Source organism: Herpailurus yagouaroundi, unplaced genomic scaffold, assembly GCF_014898765.1.
Source record: "Herpailurus yagouaroundi ecotype Mexico unplaced genomic scaffold, PumYag 355, whole genome shotgun sequence".
NCBI lineage: Eukaryota > Metazoa > Chordata > Mammalia > Carnivora > Felidae > Herpailurus > Herpailurus yagouaroundi.
Genome location: NW_024412572.1, coordinates 6,739,885 through 6,763,015, shown reverse-complemented (window position 1 = coordinate 6,763,015; position 23,131 = coordinate 6,739,885). Strand labels below are relative to the sequence as shown.

The following is a 23,131-nucleotide window of genomic DNA, read 5'->3' as shown; positions in this document are numbered from 1 at the left end:
CCCTGCACCTCCCCTGCTCGTGCTCTCTCAAAAATAAACATTAAAAAAAATAAGTAATAAATAATAAAGTTTAAGTGATGATAAGAAGACAGTGTAGAAAAATACTCAAGGAAATTCATTCCATCATGAAGAAAGTCTTCTGAAAGTTCTCACTACCTCTCTCACTTAACTGGCTTTCCCAGGACACCTTTCAAAGCAGCCCTTTCAAACGGAGGTTATCAAGTCTATCACACTCCACACCCAATATTAGGAAATGAGACTGGCACCCCTCTTTCTTCCAATGCCACCTCCAGACCATATAAAATCTTGAACCCCCATGTAAAATCTTTGTAAAAGCATGACTTTCATGGTTTTCAGCAACACAGACTTCTACCTCTGCCTTTTCACTATCAGCTAATGACCACCTGGACATCCTCCACACTCAGTGAGGAGATGTTGGCACCTAGTTCACACTGCCACTACCTTTTTATACCACCACCCCTGGGTTATTTCAATATATACATGGATCTAACAGCAGTTCCTCAAACCCATCAACACTCTATTCTCTGGGTATAGCCATTCACAGCCAGTTGGGAATTCACTTAATTGTAGTCTCATCTATTCATTCATCAAATATTTAGCAAGTATCTACTATTTGCTCAGTAGAAAACACATGACAGTCCCTGTCATAAAATAACTCATATTTTCCACAAAGACAGCATGAAAAGATCTAGCTGAAGTCTAGATATCTTATAACTACTACAAATCCTTTATTCATCAGTTTAGGGACCATGTCAATTCTAGAAAACTAGAATTGTTGTCTGAAGTGACCTCGTAAATCCACGTCTTATCCCAGTGATCACTGTATCCCTTAACAAGGCTTCTAAAACTATCTTTTAAATAACGTATTCTAAATACTGCCAGAGTACAGTATTAGATTCATCAATCTATAAATGTATCAGTGTGCTGCCAAATATAGTAGTCACTAGTCACAGTGGCTATTTAAATTAATTTTAACAGGGGCGCCTGGGTGGCGCAGTCGGTTGAGCGTCCGACTTCAGCCAGGTCACGATCTCACGGTCCGTGAGTTCGAGCCCCGCGTCAGGCTCTGGGCTGATGGCTCGGAGCCTGGAGCCTATTTCCGATTCTGTGTCTCCCTCTCTCTCTGCCCCTCGCCCGTTCATGCTCTGTCTCTCTCTGTCCCAAAAATAAATAAACGTTGAAAAAAAATTTTTTTTAATTAATTTTAACAAAATTAATAATTTTAATTGTTACTCAACAATTACACTAACCACATTTAAAGTGTTCAGTGGCACATGGGACTAGTAGCTACTGTATCGAATGGTATATACAACATGACTATCATCACAGAAAGTTCTATTGGACAATGCTGGCCTAAAGGTTTCAGGATTCACTTCCTTCCTCCTAGAAAAAAAGGTCTCGTTTTCCAGACTCCTGAGAACTCCCTGAGGTTCCATAATATCCTAAAGGAATTCCACAAATCAGGCATCATTATCACCATCACCACACCCTATCATCACCATCAGGGCAGCTGATTTTTATGGAGTACTTACTATAATCCAAGCACTTTATCAAAAGCTTTAGGAGTAATAAATGAAGGAATAATGAAAACAAGACACTTAATCACATTTCACAAGTATGTACTCAACCAAATAAAATGCTAAGTTGACTTTTACACAAACTTATGCACAGAATATTTAAAAATACACACTAAGTGGCTTAACTGCCATTTAGTTGGTAATCAAGTATTTCACAAACAGTTTCCCCCCATGATGTACAAAACAATACTTAAAAATCAAAAGTCAGGGAAGTGACTACTAATGGGTTTGGGGCTTATTTGGAGGATGAAGAAAATGTTCTAAAATTGATTGTAGTGGTAGTTACACACACCAGAAAACTGAATTATACACTTTAAATGAGTAAACTGTATGGTGTGTGAATTATTTCTCAACAAAGCTGTTAGAAAATAAAAACAAAAGGTATGCAGGTAGCTAGACTTAAATTATGAAAATACTAAGGTGGAAAAAAAAAAACCTAGAAGATAAAATATCTGTTCTATTCATGCGATTTTAAAATAGTTACACCAGATGGGGCGCCTGGGTGGCTCAGTCGGTTAAGGGACCGACTTCGGCTCAGGTCATGATCTTGCAGTTTGTGAGTTTGGGCCCTGCATCAGGCTCTGTGCTGACAGCTCAGAGCCTGGAGCCTACTTCAAATTCTATGTCTCCCCCTCTTTCTACCCCTCCCCTGCTCACGCTCTGTGTCTGTCTCTCAATAATAAACAAACGTTAAAAAAAATTTTTTTTAAATAGTTACACCAGGGCACCCAGGTGGCTCAGTTGGCTAAGGGTCCAAGTTTGGCTCAGGTCAGATCTTGTGGTTCATAAGCCCTGCATCAGGCTCTGTGCTGACAGCTCAGAGCCTGGAGCCTGCTTTGGATTCTGTGTCTCCCTCTCTCTCTGCCTCTCCCCTGCTCTCTCTCTCTTTCTCTCTCTGTCCCTCAAAAATAAATAAACATTAAAAAAATAAAATAAAATAGCTAAACCATATTACTGCACAAAATTTCACTGGTTAGGAAAAACAAGAAATTGGAAACAGTGATTGCCTTCAGGAACAACGTGATGGGACAGGAGTCTTACTCTTTTCTACCTATATCTTATGATTTGGTAAGTGTATTACCTATTTTTTTAATGAGTATAATAGTTAATAATATATTTTAAAAACAAAGTTAATAAAAGATCATATCTGTCCTTAGTATTATACATTCATAGACTGCCTATTTTGTTCTGAAAAAAATAAAAAGTGAAATATATGTTTTTAAAAAAATCAAACTACGTAAGTTAAAAACTGACAAATTCTTACATCTGTGTCACCTCATACTAAAAAGCATTTAGTCATATTTCTATTAGACACAATAATCATGCAAAATCCTCCCTTACCCAACACTCTGACACATCTTTAAACAATGACACGCTTGATCATGCCCTCCTCCTTGAAAACTTATTTTCTTTCACTTCTAGTAAATCACACTCTCCTGGTTTTCCTAACCCAATGACCTCTTATCAGTCTTCTTTGCCAGGTTTCTCTTCATTTCCCCAAAAGGTATCTGGAAGGTAAGTTCCATGAAGGCAGGGATTTTTGACAGCTTTGTTCACTACTGTATCCTCAATGGCTAAAAAAAGTACCCAGAAGCATACTCAGTAAATAGCCATTGAATGAGTCAGTGTCCCAAGGCTCGGATGTTGAAGACTTAGAGAAATAAGTTATATTCTACATAACCTTGATGCTGTTTATTACATTATATTTGTTTGAAAACTGATAATCAATGTACGGATTTGGTTAACCAAAATACTTCATTCTCTGGTCTTCCTCCATCAAGGTGTTTGATACAGTATGTGAAAATGCACATTTAACAGCTCTTTTACTCCTTATAAAAGCATTAACTGAGAGTAGAAAAAGAGCAGCTGTTGCTACAGAACCTTCACTTTTATCCTGCTCCCAGTATTGATGTTGAATTAACACAGACATACCTACCTGACTTTAGTAAAAAAGGGGGCAAGGGAGACTTCAGTAGATTCAACAAGAACATCACAGTAATGACTAGCAAGTGACTTTTCTTGAAAAATAATAGGCAGGGGGCGCCTGGGTGGCCCAGTCGGTTAAGCGTCCGACTTCAGCCAGGTCACGATCTCGCGGTCCCTGAGTCCGAGCCCCACGTCGGGCTCTGGGCTGATGGCTCAGAGCCTGGAGCCTGTTTCCGATTCTGTGTCTCCCTCTCTCTCTGCCCCTCCCCTGTTCATGCTCTGTCTCTCTCTGTCCCAAAAATAAATAAATGTTGAAAAAAAAAATTTTTTAAAAAGAAAAGAAAAATAATAGGTAGTGTTTTTTCTGGCATAAAAAAAACTCTAAGGAGAAATAGATCACCTCTACCTTATACTTTCCCCCAAATCCCACGACTGCATTCCTACAAAGAATTGCATCCCACTGTCAACAATGTAAATGTCATGTTAGCAATATATACAGTTTCACCTGACATTTTGGTTCACATTTGTCCTCATGCATACCCAATTAAACCAAAGTATAATTTAAAAGGCAAAACTATATATGTGAATTTTAATTTTTGCTTCTAAGTAATCCAAAAGTATTCATTTACCAACTTATAATTTGACCTGTCTGAATACATTTAATTGAATCTTTTCTTTAGAATTACAAACCTGACACACTCTTTCTCACTTAATATCTATTATATCATCTGTTGCCTGTAAGTTTCTTCAAGCAGAACTATTTTCTAGAAGATAATAGTCTGCTCATTAATTAGGCATGTTAAAAAAGGCAATGATCTACAACTACTGACACTCAAATCTGTATATTTCTCTCTTGGGTAACAGAAAAGCACTTCTCTGGCTATGATCCCAAATAAATTGAGTAAGCCTTGGGAAAGTCACTGCTTAAATTCCATTTCATGACGGCTGCTCTTCCTCCATAAATGAATTATTGAGAATCATGCCTACTTCCACCCATTACATAATACATGTATGTCACAGGACCTATTTTCTGAGCAAGAAACAGCTTAAATGACACTGATAAGTAAGGTCAGTGAATACTGTAATCTAATAGGGAGCAGGAATTGAGAAGAGATTCTGATTTAATGTATAAAGTTGTGAAACAGTGATGTAAAGAACATTGAATACTGTTTACTCTTAGTAACATCTCTCCATGAAGTGAGACACATGCCCCCAAAATGTTATTGAAGAGCATCGTAAAAGCACTTGACTCCAAGAACATTTCTCAGAAATTGAGGGACCTAGAAAAAAAAACTATTTCAGTTCATTTTTAAAGTGTCTAATAGCATCTGCAATTGAGAAATAAAAATAAGCACGAATAATTGTGCTGAACACAAAATGCCCAAATGTCAAAGTCTATTGAAAAACAAGTTGTAAAAGACAGCTGTGCTTTAAAACATGTAAGTATTTTTCATATAATTAGCTCCAAAAGAACTGTTCAAATTATCCATCCAAAGCAGTCAACCACAGCCACCTGCAACCATTACTCAGAAACGTGTCTTCCAAAGCAACCACCTGATTTTCAGGCCTTCTCTTAAGAGGCCAGGATAAAGCTTGCAAATAAGGTGGTATAAAGTGATCTTTTAGGCACAGAAAAAAGACTGGAAGGTAACACCTTTAAGGAACTAGGTATAATGGGACCTATTCCCTAATGTTGCTGCCAGAATGAAGTTGTCTTAATCCAAGACCTCACTCTTCTTGAAGGGTGTAAAACTTTAAACCCAGCCACCCTCACCAATTACCCACCTGCGTCAAAAGCAGAGGGATTCTCTGCCCTTCCGACCCACCCCGCCAGGAAGAAGAAAAATAATAACCATAATAACCCTAAAGTAGAAATGTGAGACCTAGCAATAGCTTCTCCAACTGCCTCAAAGGCAACATCCACAGCTCTTCTTCCTTTTGCAATACAACCCTTCATCTCCTATCTTACCATTTAACAGAAGGGGGAAAAAATCCTCACCTCTTTCAATATTTTACATCAGTCGCCTAACCACACAGATCCACCCTGACCGCACCCCAACCTCCTCATGGCTCCCCAATTTCTCCATCTCGCCACTACCTCGCCCTCAACATCACGTCTCAGAAACCCTCCGTTCTCCAAGCACCCAGAACCCCTATCTCCCACCTCCCACCTCGGGTTCCCCTCATCTACCGCTTCAGCTCCCGCCCAATCCTGGAGCTCTGTGGGGTGGAACCCGCGGGTAGGCTGGGGTGGGCTGGGGTGGGGTGGGGTCCGCCCCTCCCCGGACTTTCCCATCCCCCCTCCCCCGGTAGGGGAGGAGGGGGAGGGGGTCTTGTAGCCTCACCTACAGCTCCGCCCCTCCCCGGGGGCGCGCTGCCCAGCCCTAGCCAGGGCCGTGAGGAAGCAGGCTAAGAAAAGGCAAAAAACCTCAGCGCCAGCGGCAGTCGGGAAGCTCTCGGTCCCGCCCGACTTCCGAGCTGCCGCCACGGCGGCCGTCTCACCCTCCTCAGGGCTGCTGCTGTTGCTGCTGCTGCCTCCCGGGCGCCGCCACCACCGCCGCCACCACTACCGCCGCCGCCGCCACAGCCACAGTACGGCCCCAGCGCCCGCCGACGTCACTACGCCCCGCCCCCTGCGCGAGCCACCTAGCCCCGCCCCCGGGCCCGGGCCCGGGCCCGGGCCGCGAGACACTGCGAGCTCCGCCTCCTCGTGGCCGGGCCACCTAGCTTTCCTGCACTCTCCTGGGAGCGCGATTTGGCAACCCGCAGGCCTCCGGCGACTTCCAGAGGAAGACGGGTCAGGGGCTGGGAGTGGGGTGATTCAGGGTTCCGGCGGCGGCTGTGCGCCCAAGCAGGGCAACGGGCGCGGGGCGTACACACCCCCCACGCGCGGCCCCTGCGGCCACGGGAAGGGAGAGCGGGAGCCGGCTACGGGAAGAGGCTGTAGGTGGGAGCGAGGCAAGGCGCCGTTTGTCTCCTTCTGCTTGCCGTAGGAAGTGGACCGGCCAGGCCCGAAGAGCGGAATCGTCGCTTTCCCAAACCTTAGAGTCGCCCAACCCCCTCCTTGGCGGGGCCCGTTACACAAGCCCCAGGACAGTCACTGCTGTTGAGAGTTGGTCTAGAATTGTACATTCCGGGCTGTGCTCCCGCGGCCGCGGTGGGAACTCTTTGTCGGAGGGAAATTGGATTTTTTTTCGCCCTCACCCTTAGCTTTTGCGAATGTGGCCGTGGGGCTGTCCACTGGACCTTAAGGAAAGAACTTAGGCGTCGCGGAAGACCCACGCCAGTGTACGTGGTTTTTGAGCGCAGCGGCAGAGGAGAACGTGGGCGGAATTTGAGGTCCACTTTCAGTTCCTGAGATGGGCCAAATGCGGTGCTACGTTGTCTCAGTCACTCTTCACAGCAGCTAGGCGAGTCGGCCAGGCAAATGGTACCTTATTAAGGAAACCCAGTTTTCTTGTGCTGTCTCGTAGATTTTCTTTTGTTGGAGCTATGCAAAGAGGACAACTGCATCCATTAATTTAAGAATTTAGGTAAACTATCCCTGAACCAGAAAGAAGGAGTGATGTAAATTATATTTGTTCCCAGCCTTTTAGGTTGCATTGAATAATTTAAAATGACATTAAAAGGAGTTGAGTCCTCATGTTCCCCTACTTATTCTCTACAATTAACCAATTCACACTCCTTCATAATCCCACTAACATTTTCCCCTCCCTCCCTCAGTATTCACATTCATTCATTCACCAAATTCTGTTTCATGCTGCCCAGACTCTGTTTCCTCCCAGATCACCAAGCACTTGGATTATTGCAGTTCCCCGTCCTGCTGTACAGTCGCCCCCTTCAGTACATTCCACATATGCCTACCAATTGTCAGACTGTGCTGCCAGAGAAGATTGTATAGCTGCCAAGTAAGCATCCGAAAATACTTCTTTTTTTTTTAGACATATGGCTTTTTACCCCCCAAAAAAATCCATGCTATGTCGATTATTTTTCAAATCTTCCTCATCTAACTGCTGATCTGCTCATCCTGTTACTCCCCAGAAGTGTGGTGAGGTAAAAGGAAAGTAGGAGTCACATCCTAGTGTCCCTTCTGCCACTCTCTATTTGTGTGACCTTGGGAAAATCACTTCACTTCTGAGTTCTACTTTTCTTAACTGTAAAATGGGGTGTGAACTAGATGTCTGAGATCCAACATGTCACTAAATGTGTGGATCTGAAGCGTTTCTGTGCTAAGCCCTAAATTATACATACACAGGATACTATCAATATCACAGACTCAGAATTGTGGTAGTATGTTTTTCTGTGTTTTGGGAGGGAGTTGTTTGGTTTTTTGCCATTCCACTAGTTGTTTTTTCTTATGTCCTACTCTGCTCCACTTGTCTTTTTTTAAACTTACATTTAGTATTTTTTTAACTTACATTTAGTATTTTTTTATTAAAGCTTGGGTGAGTACTCCCTTTGGCAGCACATATACCAAAATTGGAATGTTAGAAGTTTAGCCTGTCCCCTGTGCAAGGATGACATATAAATTTATGAAGTGTTCCATATTTGCAAACTAATGTAACATTGCTTGTCAACTGTACTTAAAAATATATATAAGCTAGCTAACTAAGCACATGTATTCATTACCTCTTCTTCCTGAGACCCCATTAAAATGCTAATAAAGGAATTTAAAAATGATACAAACTCATACATAATAGAAAATGAGAATGAGACCACCAAAATTTTTTAATTTTACATACCAAGTGAGTGCAGTCTGACTAAACAAAATGAAAGAAACCATAATGTAGAATAGGTTCAGATGGTGCTGTAGCCAACAGGGAGATTAAATAAAGATCTCTGCATAGAACAGAAGAGCCCTCCCTTATCTCAGATACCGTAACCAGGCATTTATCCCAGGCTAAAAATCAAGAGTTCTCATAATCTCTGGGGAGGAGTTGGGCAGCTATTTGAACATTTAATGACTACAGCAGTCTTCATTCTGGCACAATAGCTAGTTTTCTGCCCACTCACCCTTGAGTGAAGTTGTGCAAGTTGGCAAGACCTTCCCAAGTTCACAAGATTCCTAATCAGCATTCCAATTACCTCATCTTAAACATGAACAGACAACCAAGGATTAGATAATTAGATACTCAAAAGAAGTCTCCAATTTAGGGGGCGGGGGAAGGGGAGAAAGATAAACAGAGAATGGCCATAGAAGAAATAGAGAAACTTCAGAGAACTTTAAAAATAATAACTGGGATGCTCCTAGACTTATTACACCTAGGAAACAAGAATAGTATACCAGTATACCCAGATGAAGTAACAACCCAAGAATAAAAAGTAAGTCTTGGGGCACCTGGGTGGCGCAGTCGGTTAAGCATCCGACTTCAGCCAGGTCACGATCTCGCGGTCCGGGAGTTCGAGCCCCACGTCAGGCTCTGGGCTGATGGCTCAGAGCCTGGAGCCTGTTTCCGATTCTGTGTCTCCCTCTCTCTCTGCTCCTCCCCCGTTCATGCTCTGTCTCTCTCTGTCCCAAAAATAAATAAACGTTGGGAAAAAAAAAAAAGTAAGTCTTAAAATTAGAAATTGCCAAAATTATAAATTCACTTGAAGTGTTAAAAGATTAAGCCAATGAATTTTTTTAAATAGAAAAAATATGCAAAGAGATGGAAATTGCAAGAGAAAATATAAGAGTAGGAATACAAAAGGACTAATATTATAAAAAAAGAGGAAAACAAAGTAAATAGAAGATGGAAAATTACTCAAAAATCCTGGAAGAAAATCTGCCAGAGCTTAACGTGTCTACTAGTACAGAGCAAAAACAAATAAAAAACAACCTTGTAAATATTACAAATGCAAAGACAAAGAGAAGATCCAGATCCTAAATTTCCAAAGAGAAAAAAATAAGTGACCCATAAAAGAACAAGAATCAAGCTTACATTAGAATTCTTATCATCAACACTAAATGAAAGAAAACAGACTTTCAAGTTGCTTTTTTTTTTTTTAACGTTTATTTTTGAGACAGAGAGAGACAGAACATGAACGGGGGAGGGTCAGAGAGAGAGGGAGACACAGAATCTGAAACAGGCTCCAGGCTCTGAGCTGTCAGCACAGAACCCAACATGGGGCTCAAACTCACAGACTGTGAGATCATGACCTGACTTGAAATCAGACGCTTAACCAACTGAGCCACCCAGGCGCCCCTGGACTTTCAAGTTTCTGAGGGAAATATTTCTTGACCTCAAAACCTAAGAAAAAAATTTAATTTTCAAAAAAGTCCCATTCCTACCTGAATCATCATTAAGTAAAAGAGCAGAATGAAAACACTTTCAGATAAGCAGGGACTCCTAAAGTTAAACTCCCACATACCCCCTTTTTTTTAATGTTTATTTATTTATTTATTTATTTTGAGAAAGAAAAAGAGCACAAGCAGGGGCGAGGCAGAGAGAGGGAGAGAGAGAATCCCAAGCAGGCTCCATGCTGCCAGCACAGAACCTGACATGGGGCTCAAACCCATGAACCATTAGATAACAACCTGAGATCACAACCTAAGCTGAAACCAAGAGCCAGACACTTAACCAACTGAGCCACCCAGGCACCCCTATACTCCCACATAACCTTTTTTAAAAAAGAGTTTCTTGAAGATGTGCTCAGGCAAAATGAGGTAGAAAACAGCGTATTTGACAATACATTAGGGGTCACTAGATCTAATTCAGGAGGACAGGGAAGATCTAATTCAGGGAAGTCCCAAAAGCTTAGGCTACTGGGAGAGAAACCTGAAGAAAAGAGAATTCAACTGAATGACCGTGATAGAAAGCTTAGAAAATGCTGTTTTCTGGTGTTCAACTTTTAGACCCAACATATTAATAAATTATAAATAACTTGACATAGTTAAAGCATAGTTTATAAAGTATACTGTTGTTGACAATATAAAGGTAAAAATACCCTTTTACGGTATTTTAACTTTAAGATGTGGAACATAGGAAGGAAAGGTAGAAGATAAAAGCATTCAAGAGATTATGTTTATTATTGACAAAACTTTTCTGGTTGTTAAACGTATTGTCAGAAGTAGGAAAAGTAACCAATGGAGGAGCGAGGAATTGTTAGTCTATATTGAGAGGGTAGGCAGACACACGGTACAGGATTTATAAGTAAGCTAAATCATCAATCTAGATAGTTCATCAAGAAATGGTGGCAGAAGATTTAATAGTATTTAACTGGCAATATTCCCCTATTTTTCTGAAGATTCTATAGAATTCTATCAAAATCTCAGCTGCCTTTTTTCCCCCAAAATTGACAAGCTGATCCTAAAATTCACATGGAAATGTAAAGGGTTCAGGATAGCCAAAACAATTAAAAAATAATAATTAGAACAGGGGTGCCTGGGTGGCTCAGTCAGTTAAGCATCTGACTTCAGCTCAAGTTGCAATCTTGCAGTTTGTGGGTTTGAGCCCCACATCAGGCTCTGTGCTGACAGCCTGGAGCCTGCTTTGGATCCTGTGTCTCCCCCTCTCTCTTTGTCCCTCCCTCTCTCTCTCTCTCTCTCTCTCTCTTTCAAAAATAAACATTAAAAAAATTTTTAATAAAAAAATTAGTCATTCTTCAAGATTTCAAAACTGACTACAAAACTACAGTAATCTAGATAGTATAGTACTAGAATAGTGATAGACATATATATCAGTGAAATAGAATTGAATGTTAAGAAATAACCCATACAGTTATGGACAATTGATTTTCAACAAGAACTTCAAGATAATTTGATGGGAAAAAATAATCTTTTCAACAAAAGGTGCTATAACAATTGTATATCCACATGCAAAAGAATGAAACTGGCTGGACCCCTACCTCACATATACCAAAATTAATTTAAAATGGACCACAGACCTAAATATACATGCAAAAACTATAATACTCTTAAAGAAAACATAGGTATAAGTTTGTGTGACCTTGGGTTAGGCAATTGTTTCTTAGCTGTGAAACCAAACCTATAGGTGACAAAAGAAAAAAAATACGAAAATTGGACTTCACCAAAATGAAAAACTTTTGTATTATTCAGCCTTAAAAAGGAATGAAATTCTGACACATTACAACATGGATGAACCTTGGAGACATTATACCAAGTGAAATGACCCAATCACAAAAGGACTGTATATTATATGATTCCATCCATACGATAAACCTGGAGTATTTGAAGTCATAGAGTCAGAAAGTAAAAGGGTGGTTGACAGGGGTTTGGAGCAAGGAGAACATAACGTTAGTGTTTAGGAATTAGAGTACTTCATGGGGCGCCTGGGTGGCGCAGTCGGTTAAGCGTCCGACTTCAGCCAGGTCACGATCTCGCCGTCTGTGAGTTCGAGCCCCGCGTCGGGCTCTGGGCTGATGGCTCAGAGCCTGGAGCCTGTTTCCGATTCTGTGTCTCCCTCTCTCTCTGCCCCTCCCCCGTTCATGCTCTGTCTCTCTCTGTCCCAAAAATAAATAAACGTTGAAAAAAAAATTTAAAAAAAAAAAAAAAAGGAATTAGAGTACTTCCCAAACTTCAGTTTGGGGAAAAATGAAGTCCTGGAAATGATAGTCATGATGATTGCAGATCAATGTGGATATATTTAATGCCACACAACTGTATAGTCAAAAATGGTTCAAATAGTAACTATTATGTTGTATTCTATTTTACCACACACAAAAAAATCTTTTGTGCTTCAAGTATACTGGTTTGGACTGAATTGTGTTCTTTCAAAGTTCCTCACCCTTTCCCTTAACCCTCAATTTATTTGGAGAGAGGCCTTAAAAGAGGTAATTACAGTTAAATAAGGTCGTAAGAGTGGGAACCCTAATCCCATAGGACTGATGTCCTTGTAAGAAGGGAAGAGACACTTGGAGCATATGCACAGAGAAAAGGCCACACAAGGACACAACCAGAAGATGGCCATCTGCAAGCCAACCAAACATGCTAACATCTTGATCTTAGTTAGACATTCAGCCTCCAGAACTGTGAGAAATAAATTTTTGTTGTTTAAGCCCCCAGTCCCTGATGTTTTGTTATGGTATCTTTACCAGACTAGTACAGATTTTGATATTGAGAAGTGGGATTTTGCTGCAACAGATACCTAAAAAAATGTGGAAGTGGCTTTGGAATTGGATTATGAATAGAGGCTAGAAGAATTTTGAGGTGCTTGTTAGAAAAAGCCTAGATAGGGGCGCCTGGGTGGCTCAGTCGGTTGAGCGTCCGACTTCGGCTCAGGGCATGATCTCGCGGTCGGTGAGTTCGAGCCCCACGTCGGGCTCTGGGCTGACAGCTCAGAGCCTGGAGCCTGTTTCAGATTCTGTGTCTCCCTCTCTCTCTGACCCTCCCCCGTTCATGCTCTGTCTCTCTCTGTCTCAAAAATAAATAAATGTTAAAAAAAAAAAAAAAGAAAAAGCCTAGATTGCCTTGAAGAGAGGCTGTTGGTACAAAAATGGATGTTAAAGGTGATTCTGGTGAGATCTGGGGCATAAATGAGGAGCATGTTCCTGAAAACTGGAAGAAAACTGACCCTTATAAGATGGCAAAGAAATTGGCCAAATTGTATTCTAGTATTTTGTGGAAATAATTTAAAAGTAATAAAGTTGATGGGGCGCCTGGGTGGCTCAGTCAGTTAAGCCTCTGATTTCAGCTCAGGTCATGATCTCACTGCTCAAAAGTTCGCAAGTTCAAGCCCTGTATCCAGCACTGTGTTGACAGCTCAGAGCCTGGGGCCTGCTTCAGATTCTGTCTCCTCCCCTCTTCCAGCTCTCTCTCTCTCCTTCTCTCTCTCTCTCTCTCAAATTAAAAAAATAAAGTAATAAAGTCGAATATTTCTAAGCAAAGTGTTAAAGGTGCAGTCTCATTTCTTCTTACTAGTTATAGTAAAATGCAGGAAGAGAGAGATAAATAGAAGGTATTATTCAACAAAAAGGAACCAAAGTGAAGATTTGGAAAATTCTTAGTCTATCTGTGATATTATGATTTATATTTGGTCATTCAGAGGGCCAAAAAATATTTCTCAAATATGTTCAGTCTTTGTCCACTGTTCCTGGTTCTCAGTTCCCAAAACCCTTGGCATTTCCTGAACAATAAAAGCAATGGGAACATCTTTCGTCATAATGTTTGGTCTCCTGTCTTCAGTTCCTGAAATCACTTCAGAGACATAAAGGTGAAATAGGTGTCTTGTTATTCATAACAAGTCCCTTTCCACCACAACTGAGATTATGTTAATGAAGTGACTTTTGGAAAGCACCTAAGGATGAGAGCTGGTTACCAGGGGAACCAAACAGGAATAGAGGTTTGGAACTTTCAGTCTCCCCACCAATCCCCAGCTCTTGGGAAGAGAGAGGTGCTGGAGTTTGAATTGATTACCAATGGCCAATGATTTAATCAATCTTGCCTACATAATGAAGCCTCCATCAAAAACCCGAAAGAATGAGATTGGAGAGCTTCTGGGATGGTGAACACAAGGAGGGTATAAGTAAAGTGATGTACCTGGAGAGAGCATGGAAGTTCTGTGTCCTTTTACCATGTTTTTACTGTGCCTAATGCCTCTCTTCCATCTGGCTGTTCCTGAATTATATCCTTTTATAATAAACCAGTAATCTACTAGGAAAATGTGTCTCTGAGTTCTGTGAGCCACTCTAGCAAGTTAATCAATCCCAAAGAGAGGGGCATGGGAACCTCTGATTTATAGCCAGTTGGCCAGAAGCACAGATCATAACATAGGCTTGCATCCGACATATGAAGGTGTAGGGAAGAGAGGGGGGTGACAGAAGTCTTGTAGGACTGAGTCCATAACCTATGGGATCTGATACTATCTCTGGGTAGATACTGTCCACTGAGTGGAAATGTAAGATATCCAGCTGGTATCTGGAGAATTACTTCTTGATGATGTGGGGAAACCCACCTCCTTCCCACAAGTTGGAATTCGGTGCAGAACCCAATTACTATCCATATTAGAAATAAGAAAAGGTATATTCTGGAGAGCACACTAAGGGTGTGGCTAGAAAAATCATTTGAGAAAGAGATCATAGGTGCTGTAGAGTCCAAGGACAGGCTGCCCTAAGATGGGCCACTTTAGCATGAACATTATTTTGAATTAAAAACAAAACCCAGCAGATTCAGAAAAAAAGCATTTTACCTCCCCCTCAACTGCCTCTTTGTACCAGGAAGAGAGTTATTAACAGAGATTTCTCTTTACCTAAGAAACTTATCTACATATTAGAGTAACCTTGGTTTTCGAAACATCTTTCAGCTTCCTGCTAGTAGTCTTTTCTCCCCTTTATATCCTCAGATACCTCTTTTTTAGCTCATATAAGCATCATGTTGCCTGAATGTCTTTGGAATTTCCTGTCTGTGTGGATTCCCTGTATGTACGCAATTAAATTTGATTTTCTCTTGTTAATCTGTCTCATATCAATTTGATTCTTAGTCCAGCTAGAAGGACCTTGAAATAAGAGAAAAAATTCTTTCTCCCCATAGTGTGATTCATGGACTTAGCCATCTCAGAAGTATCCAGGAAAGAAGTGAGATTATGCCAGAAGAAACACTGCCAGCTGGGAATAAAGGGGATAGAATCAACAAAGTAAAGGAATCTTGTCAGACTTCTGGGATTCTACAGGATAAAACAATAGAGTTCTCTGGCTGCCAGTCCCCATTATCCTCAAGAAAAGGGAGGAATAATGCCAAAAGCTATTCAGAGATCAGCAGGGCTGTATCACTCCTACCATGAACTCAGAGGATACAGGTCTGGGGGGGCAAGGCTGTATCCTCGGCTTCAGTAGGTCAGGCTGCTACCAACCAATCTCTCAGGAACAAAACTGCTGCCCAGGACCAAGAGGACAATGCTGCTACCCCCTTAAGCCCAAAGGGCAAAACACTGAGCCAAAAAAGACTACTTTGAGCCTTAAAATCTAATGGAATTTGCCTTGCTAAGTTTTGGACTTCCTTTGGACCCACCCCCTTTCTTCTTTCTGATATCTTTCTTTTAAAGGGGATGTCTAGGGACACCTGGGTTGCTCAGTCGGTTAAGCGCCTGTCTTTGGCTCAGGTCACAATCTCATGGTTCATGGGTTTGAGCCCCCCCACATTGGGCTTGAAGCCTGGAGCCTCTCCCTCTCTCTCTGCCCCTCCCCCCACCTGCATTCTGTCTGTCTCTCAAAAATAAATAAACATTAAATTTTAATTTATTTAAAAAATTTAAAAAAATTTGTTTAATGTTTATTTACTTTGAGAGACAGAGACAGAGCATGAGCCGGGGAAGGGCAGAGAGAGAGGGAGACACAAAATCTGAAACAGGCTCCAGGCTTTGTGAAGCATCCGACTTTGGCTCAGGTCATGATCTCACAATTTGTGGGTTTGTGCCCCGCATCGGGTTCTGTGCTGACAGCACAAAGCCTGGAGCCTGCTTCAGATTCTGTGTCTCCCTCTCTCTCTGTCCTTCCCCCACTCGTGCTCTGTCTCTGTCTCTCAAAGTAAATAAACATTAAAAAAAATTTTTTTTTAATTTTTAAATAAATTTAAAAAAATAAAGTGGGAATGTCTATCCATGCCTATCTCACCTTTCTGTCTTGGAAGCACATAATTTGTCTCACAGGCTCACAGCTGGAAGAGGAATTTTGCCTCAGCATGAATCATATTTCAAATCTCATCCATACCTGATTTAGATGATATTTAGATAAGGCTTTGGACATAGATTTGGTTCTGAAAGAGTTAAGAATTTAGGATTGGGGGTGAATGTATTTTGCATGTGAGAAGGGTATACCCAGAAGGCAGATTGTTTGGACTGAACTGTGTTCTCCTAATTAGTTATATGTGGAAACCTTACCCCACAACGTGGCTGTATTTGGAGACAGGGCCTTTTATTTATTTTCTTTTTTTAATGTTAATTTTTGAGAGAGAGAGCTTGGGGGAGGGGCAGAGAGAGAGAGGGACAGAAGATCTGTAGTGGACCCCACGCTGATACCACAGAGCCAGATGCAGGGCCCAATGCAGGGTGCAGTGTGGGGGCCCGAACTCAGGGAACCACGAGATCATGACCTGAGCCAAAATCAAGAGTCTGACACTTAACCTTCTGAGCCACCCAGGCACCCCCAGAGACAGGGCCTTTTAAGAGATGATAAAGGTTAAGTGAGGTCATATCCAGTCTATGGGATTTTGATATGGCAGCCCTAATAGACTAACTCAGACACTGTCAGAAAAGTGAAAAGACAACACACAGAATGGGAAAAAATTTTGCAAACCATATATCTGATATTATAGCCAGAATATATAAATAACTCTTAAAATTCAACAATAAAAATACAACCCCATTAAAAAATGGGTCCAAATTATGAATAGATACTTCTCCAAAGAAGATACATAAATAGCCAAAAATCACATGAAAAGACACTCAACACCATGAGTCATAAGGGCAATGCAAATTAAAATCATAATGAGATCTCACTTCACACCCACTAGGATGGCTATAATAATTTTTTTTAAGACTTATATTAACAAGTGTTAGGATGCAGAGAAATCAGAACCCTCATACCCTCCTGGCGGGAACACAAAATGCCATAGGCCACTTCGTAAAACATTCTGGCACTTCCTTGAAAAGTTAAACATAGAGTTATGATAAGACCCAGCAATTCCACTCTTAGGTATATACCTGAGAGTTTAAAACGTCCACAGAAAACATGAAAATTTGTATATGAGTGTAATAGCAGCATTATTCATAATAGCGGAACAGTGGGAAATAAATCATTAAAAAACATAATTTCAATAAATTGCTGGCTTGCAAGAAAACAAAAGAATTGTCTCAAATACTCAATGCTTTATGAATAACAAATATTTATTTCTCACCTAGTCGGAAATTGACAGCTGGAGGGAGGGGCAGTTCAGCTGCTGTGTCCCTGATCTAAGTGCAAGTCAAATTCAGTCAGTCTCACATGTCTCCCATTCAAGGATTGGGACATAAGGAACACTAGTCACCTGCGTTATATTTTCCTCATGATGGAAGGCAGAACACAAGAGGCTGAGCCACAAAAATTCCTTGAAGGGGCGCCTGGAGCTTGCTTCAGATACTGTCTCCCTCTCTGCCCCTCCCCCGCTTGTACTCTGTCTCTTTCTCTCAAAAATAAATAAATATTAAAACAAAAACAAAAACCTCTGAAGGCTGCACTCAGATGTGTCATATGTCCCGCCTGCTCACATTATATTAACCAAAGCAAAAGTAAATCGCACGACCAGATCCAAAATAATTGTGGGAAAAGTATACTCTTCTCATGGAGTAGAATGGGGGAAGACAAGAGAGAAGGAAAAAGACATGACCTTACCTTTATTTTATTTATTTATTTATTTTTATTTTTTATTTATTTTTTTTAATTTTTTTTTTCAACATTTATTTATTTTTGGGACAGAGACAGAGCATGAACGGGAGAGGGGCAGAGAGAGAGAGGGAGACACAGAATCAGAAACAGGCTCCAGGCTCTGAGCCATCAGCCATCAGCCCAGAGCCTGACGCGGGGCTCGAACTCCCGGACCGCGAGATCATGACCTGGTTGAAGTCGGACGCTTAACCGACTGCGCCACCCAGGCGCCCCTATTTATTTATTTTTTTAATGTTTATTTATTTTTGACAGAGAGACAGCGAGCATGAGTGGGGTAGGGGCAGAGAGAGAGGGAAACACACAATCCATAGCAGGCTCCAGGCTCTGAGCTATCAGCACAGAGCCCGACGGCGGGGGGCGGGGGCTCAAACTCACAGACTGGGATGTTATGACCTGAGTCAAACTCAGACGCTCAACCGACTGACTGAGCCACCCAGGCGCCTCTTGACCTTACCTTTAAAAATTTTTTTTCTAAAACTTGTGCACACCACTTCTGCTTATTTCCATGGCAAAAGCTCACTACACGGTCATTCTTTGCTCAAGGACAAACTGGAAATATAGCCTTTATTGTGGATGGTCATGGACCCATCAAAATTAAGAAGTTCTATTACTGAAATAAGGAGAAAAGGGCTAGTGAGCGACAATTATCACTCTCTGCCACAAACCTCTACCTAGAAAGCATCACAAAAACACAAGGGAATGAAAATGTGGCAGGCTAAGGACATGAAGGCAGTTTCCTAATTTAGATCTGCCTAAAGTCCCCAAAAGAGAATTGAGAGAATGGAGGTGAGTTTATATGCATGTAATGGGTGAGGGCTTTCCATATGTATAAAAGACATAAATCCACACATTAGAGGTCACTAAAAATACTAAGTAAGAAGAAATCCAGCCTAGAATATTGACTGAAACTGACAACATAAAAGACAACGCTTTTTTTTTTGGACAACATATTGTAAAATCAGTTGCATTATTTTCCTAGGGCTGCTGTAACACAGTGCCACAGAGTGGGTGGCTTAATATATGAGAAATTTATTGTCTCATAGTTCTGGAGTCTAGAAGTCCAAAATCCAGGTGTCAGCAGTCATGCTTCCTCTGAACTGGTGGGGAAAAGCCTTCCTTGCCTCTTCCTAGTTTCTGATGATCTGTAGCAAACCTTGTCCGTCCTTGGCTTGTAACTGCAACACTTCAATCTCTGTCCCCATTATCATATGATATCTCTTCATATGTGTGTGTCTCTTTTCCTCTCCTAACAGGACACCAGTCATATTGGATTAATGACTTCTCCAATATAAACTTATCTTAACTAATTATCCACAATTGCCTTATTTCAAAATAAGGTCCCATTCTTAGGTACTGGGGCTTAAGGCTTTAGCATATCTTTTTGAGTGATACAATTCAACTCATAACATCAGACAAATAAAAGATCAGCTTACTTACAAAGGCACAGTAATTAAAGTGACAGCAGACTTGTTAACACAAAAGGGAAGCCAGAAGACAGAATAATATCTTCAAGTGAGGAGAGACATCTTGGAATTGTGTACCCAGTAACGCTATAAGACCAAGGACAAAACAGAGACATTTCAAATAAACAACAGCACAGGGTTTATTACTAATTGGTCTTCATTAAAGGAAAATATAAATGATATTTCAGAAAAAAAATAATCCTAGGGGCGCCTGGTGACTCAGTCTGTTGGGGGTTCAACTCTTGATTTCAGCTCAGGTCATGATCTTCCAGTTGGTGGGATAGAGCCTCAAGTCAGGTTCTGTGCTAACAGCGTGGAGTGTGCTTGGGATTCTCCCTCTTCCCTCCCCCCTTCTTCTGCCCCTCCCCCATTCATGCACATGCACTCACTCTCTTTCAAAATAAATAAACATTTTTTTAAAAAGAGAACAAATCCTGGGGCGCCTGGGTGGCGCAGTCGGTTGAGCGTCCGACTTCAGCCAGGTCACGATCTCGCGGTCCGGGAGTTCGAGCCCCGCGTCAGGCTCTGGGCTGATGGCTCAGAGCCTGGAGCCTGTTTCCGATTCTGTGTCTCCCTCTCTCTCTGCCCCTCCCCCGTTCATGCTCTGTCTCTGTCTGTCCCATAAATAAATAAAAAAGGTGAAAAAAAAAAATTAAAAAAAAAAAAAAAAAAAAGAGAACAAATCCTAGAAAAAGTTCTGAAAGGAGTATGGTGATCAAAGAAATTAGTGAACATGTGGAGATATCTAGAAAAATATAGTTTATAACTTCCCAAAACTGATCGAAGAAGAAATAGTAGGCCCAAATGTTTCTATAACAAAGAAATTTTCTTGGTATTAAATATTAAAAACTCTTGCATTAAAAAAAAAAAGTCCAGAAGGCTTTACAAATCAGGTCTACAAAATATTTAAGGAACAAATAATTTTAAACTTATTCTCAACTCTTCTGGAGAATTTATAAAAAATAGAGTTAGAAAATGCCCCCAATCCAACTCATTTACTGAAGTTAATAAAACATTAATACCAAAGTCAGACAAGGACAGTATAAGAACGTTGTTACAGAGTAATAATACTCATGACTAAAGGTGCAAAAATATTAAGTAAACCAAATGCAACAATATATTTAAAAGACAGTGTATTATAATTCGGTTGGGCCTACCCAGGTGTACAAATGTGATTTAATATTAGAAAATCAATTAATTTACTACATTAAGATATTAAAAAGTTATATCAAAGATTCACAAATAAAATAATATTTGATAAAATCCAGTACCCATTTATGATAAAAACTCTTAGCAAAACACCTCGTGTCCTAGCGACGCGCCTCGTTGCTAGGGGCGGAGGCCTGTGAGGCTGTGGAGTGTGGTGGCTGTGGACCCCTCCACCCCGCCCCCAACCGGTCTCAGCTCCCAGCCTGGCCAGCCCGCTATAATTACAGAGATTAGGAAGTGGCTGCCTGAACTATGTTCCAAAGGATAAACATTACAAAGCATTGAATGGCAGCCTCCCAAGAAAATGCTATTGGTTTGGAAGGAACACAACTTCCAGCCACAAGGAATGCTGCTGCTCAGGCGCCATCCAAAGCAAGCTCCTCCTCAGAAGGCTTTGTGTGGGTTCCATGCAGTGATGGGGAAGTTGCAAAGCAAACCCAAACACAGCGCTTATAAATACAGCAGGCTCGATGGAATTGTAGAAGAGAGAATTCAAACTAAAACTTGTCGGGAGTATAGCCCAGCCCACATGGATACTGTCTGTCTCTGCTGTTGCTGCTCTGAATTCATACCTGTATGTCTCTGCAGGAAAGATAAGACAGTTGTGGCCTATAACTGGAAAACTAGAAATGTGGTTCAAAGGACATTAAGGAGGAATCATTAAGATAGCCTGTATTAACAAACCAAGCCAGGTCTTCAGCCTGACAGCCATGACAGGATGGTCATGATGTAGGGCTTGGATGGTGCCCTACAACCAAGGCAGTGGTTCTCTTGTCATCACGCTATGGTGCTCACTGGATTGGTTGTGAGTCTAGACTCGTCACACCTGTGCACTGGCTCTCAGGACAACACCCTGCTTCTGTGGGATGTTGGGACTGCACAGTGTTCAAAGAAAGCTTCCACCTCCAGGGACCTGGTCACAGACCTGTTCTGGGTCCCCCCAAAACCATACAGGCTTATGAAGATAAAACCACTAGATTATGGGATGGTCAAGGGTTACAGGTAGCTCATATATTTCCTGCAAAGAAACATATTCAGACCTACTGCAAGCTCAGTGAGGACAAACACAAGTATATCTCCTACAGCAATGGCTTTGGAAGGCAAGGCTGTGGAACTACATTGTGGGACCTAAGGCAGATGCAAACAGAATATGAATATAAGGAGCATTTCCTGTTGCATCATGTGTCTTTCTACCAAGACCATTGGCCTTGATGTCTATAACTGCTACCTCATCACATGACTGCAAAGTGAAGATTTACTGGAGCCTGCCTGTTCACCTTATCCCTGGATGGATCAAGACCTTTGACTTCCTTGGCTGTTGCTGACCGCGTCTTCTCACTGTATGCAAGTTTTAGCAGAGGAATTCACCTACTCAGATACATAACCATATCGACAAAAATTTCATTCAAATTACTTCTGAACATAGCATGCTGACTATATACCCTTAATGATATATAGTTGAGCACCTGGGTGGCTCAGTCTGTTAAGCATCTAACTTTGGCTCAGGTCATGATCTCACAGCTTGTGAGTTTGAGCCCCCCATGGGGCTCTGTGCTGACAGTATGGAACCTGGAGCCTGCTTCAGATTTTGTGTTTCCCTCTCTCTCTGCTCCTCCCCTGCTTGTGCTTTCTCTCAAAAATAAACATTTAAAGAAATTAAAAATAATATATAGTCTAATAACTACAAAAATATTTGAAAGTTACTTAGATTTATTGTTAGTGGCATCAATGGAATAGTAATTCTGAAACTATTTATTTTTTTAAGTAGGCTTGGGGCTTGAACTCTGGACCCCAAGATCAAGACCTGAGCTGACATCAAGAGTCAGATGCTTAACCAATTGAGCCACCCAGGAGCACTCCCCACCCCTCCCCCCATCCTTTTAAAAGCTAGATCACATTATTTCACCTTCATGCTCAAAGCACTCCAGTGGCTTTCTACCTTGTTCACAGTAAAATCCAAATTCTTACAACAGCCTTTAATTCCTACACGGTTTAGTTCCCTCTGACTCTTTGACCTTATCTGCTATTCTCCTTCTAGTTCATTCTGTGCCAGTTGTACTGAGTTCCTTGCTGTTTCTCAACCATGCCAAGCATGGCATGGGCTCTTGCCTCAAGACTTGCTCCTTCTCATGGGCACATCTTCTGCCAGATGGCTTCAAGGGTTGTTTTCTTACTTCCTTCAGGTCTCAGCTGTAACCATCCCTGAAGCCTCCCTGATTCCCTATGCAGAACAGCTATCTCTCTACATGCTGGGGCAATAAAACAAAAAACAAACAAACAAAAGAAAAGCCATCTTTCCATGTCCTCCCTGCCCCCCCACTTGTTTCATTTTTCTCCATTTGACATACTATATAGATATAGATATAGATATAAATGTACTATCTGTATCTGTATATATGTACATACAGATACAGATATATATGTATATCTACATATACATCTATATATGTATATCTATATATACAGATATATATGTATATATATATCTGTATATCTATATATACAGATATATACAGATATATATGTAGATATACATATATATCTGTATCTGTATGTATTATGCTTGTTTATTTATTTTCT

General features: G+C 41.1%; 1 protein-coding gene, 1 non-coding gene and 1 pseudogene across 14 annotated transcripts in view; 2 read left to right on the top strand and 1 right to left on the bottom strand.

The window, feature by feature from the left end:
• Positions 1–6,108, bottom strand: part of ERC1 (ELKS/RAB6-interacting/CAST family member 1) — a 520,536-nt gene extending 514,428 nt beyond the window's left edge. For 8 of the 13 annotated variants that reach the window (XM_040462876.1, XM_040462881.1, XM_040462880.1 and 5 more), the window contains exon 1: positions 5,870–6,107. The gene's annotated coding sequence lies outside the window, so the exon portion shown is untranslated. Of the gene's footprint in view, positions 1–5,869 lie in introns of all 13 variants that reach the window. The other 5 variants (XM_040462882.1, XM_040462884.1, XM_040462885.1 and 2 more) reach the window with 4 other exon arrangements.
• Positions 6,109–7,973: 1,865 nt separating this feature from the next.
• Positions 7,974–8,076, top strand: LOC121022136 (U6 spliceosomal RNA). The gene has a single exon (XR_005786827.1). It is a non-coding gene; the product is annotated as a U6 spliceosomal RNA (small nuclear RNA).
• Positions 8,077–20,897: 12,821 nt separating this feature from the next.
• On the top strand, positions 20,898–21,985 carry LOC121021945 (WD repeat-containing protein 31-like; annotated as a pseudogene).
• Positions 21,986–23,131: the final 1,146 nt, after the last annotated feature.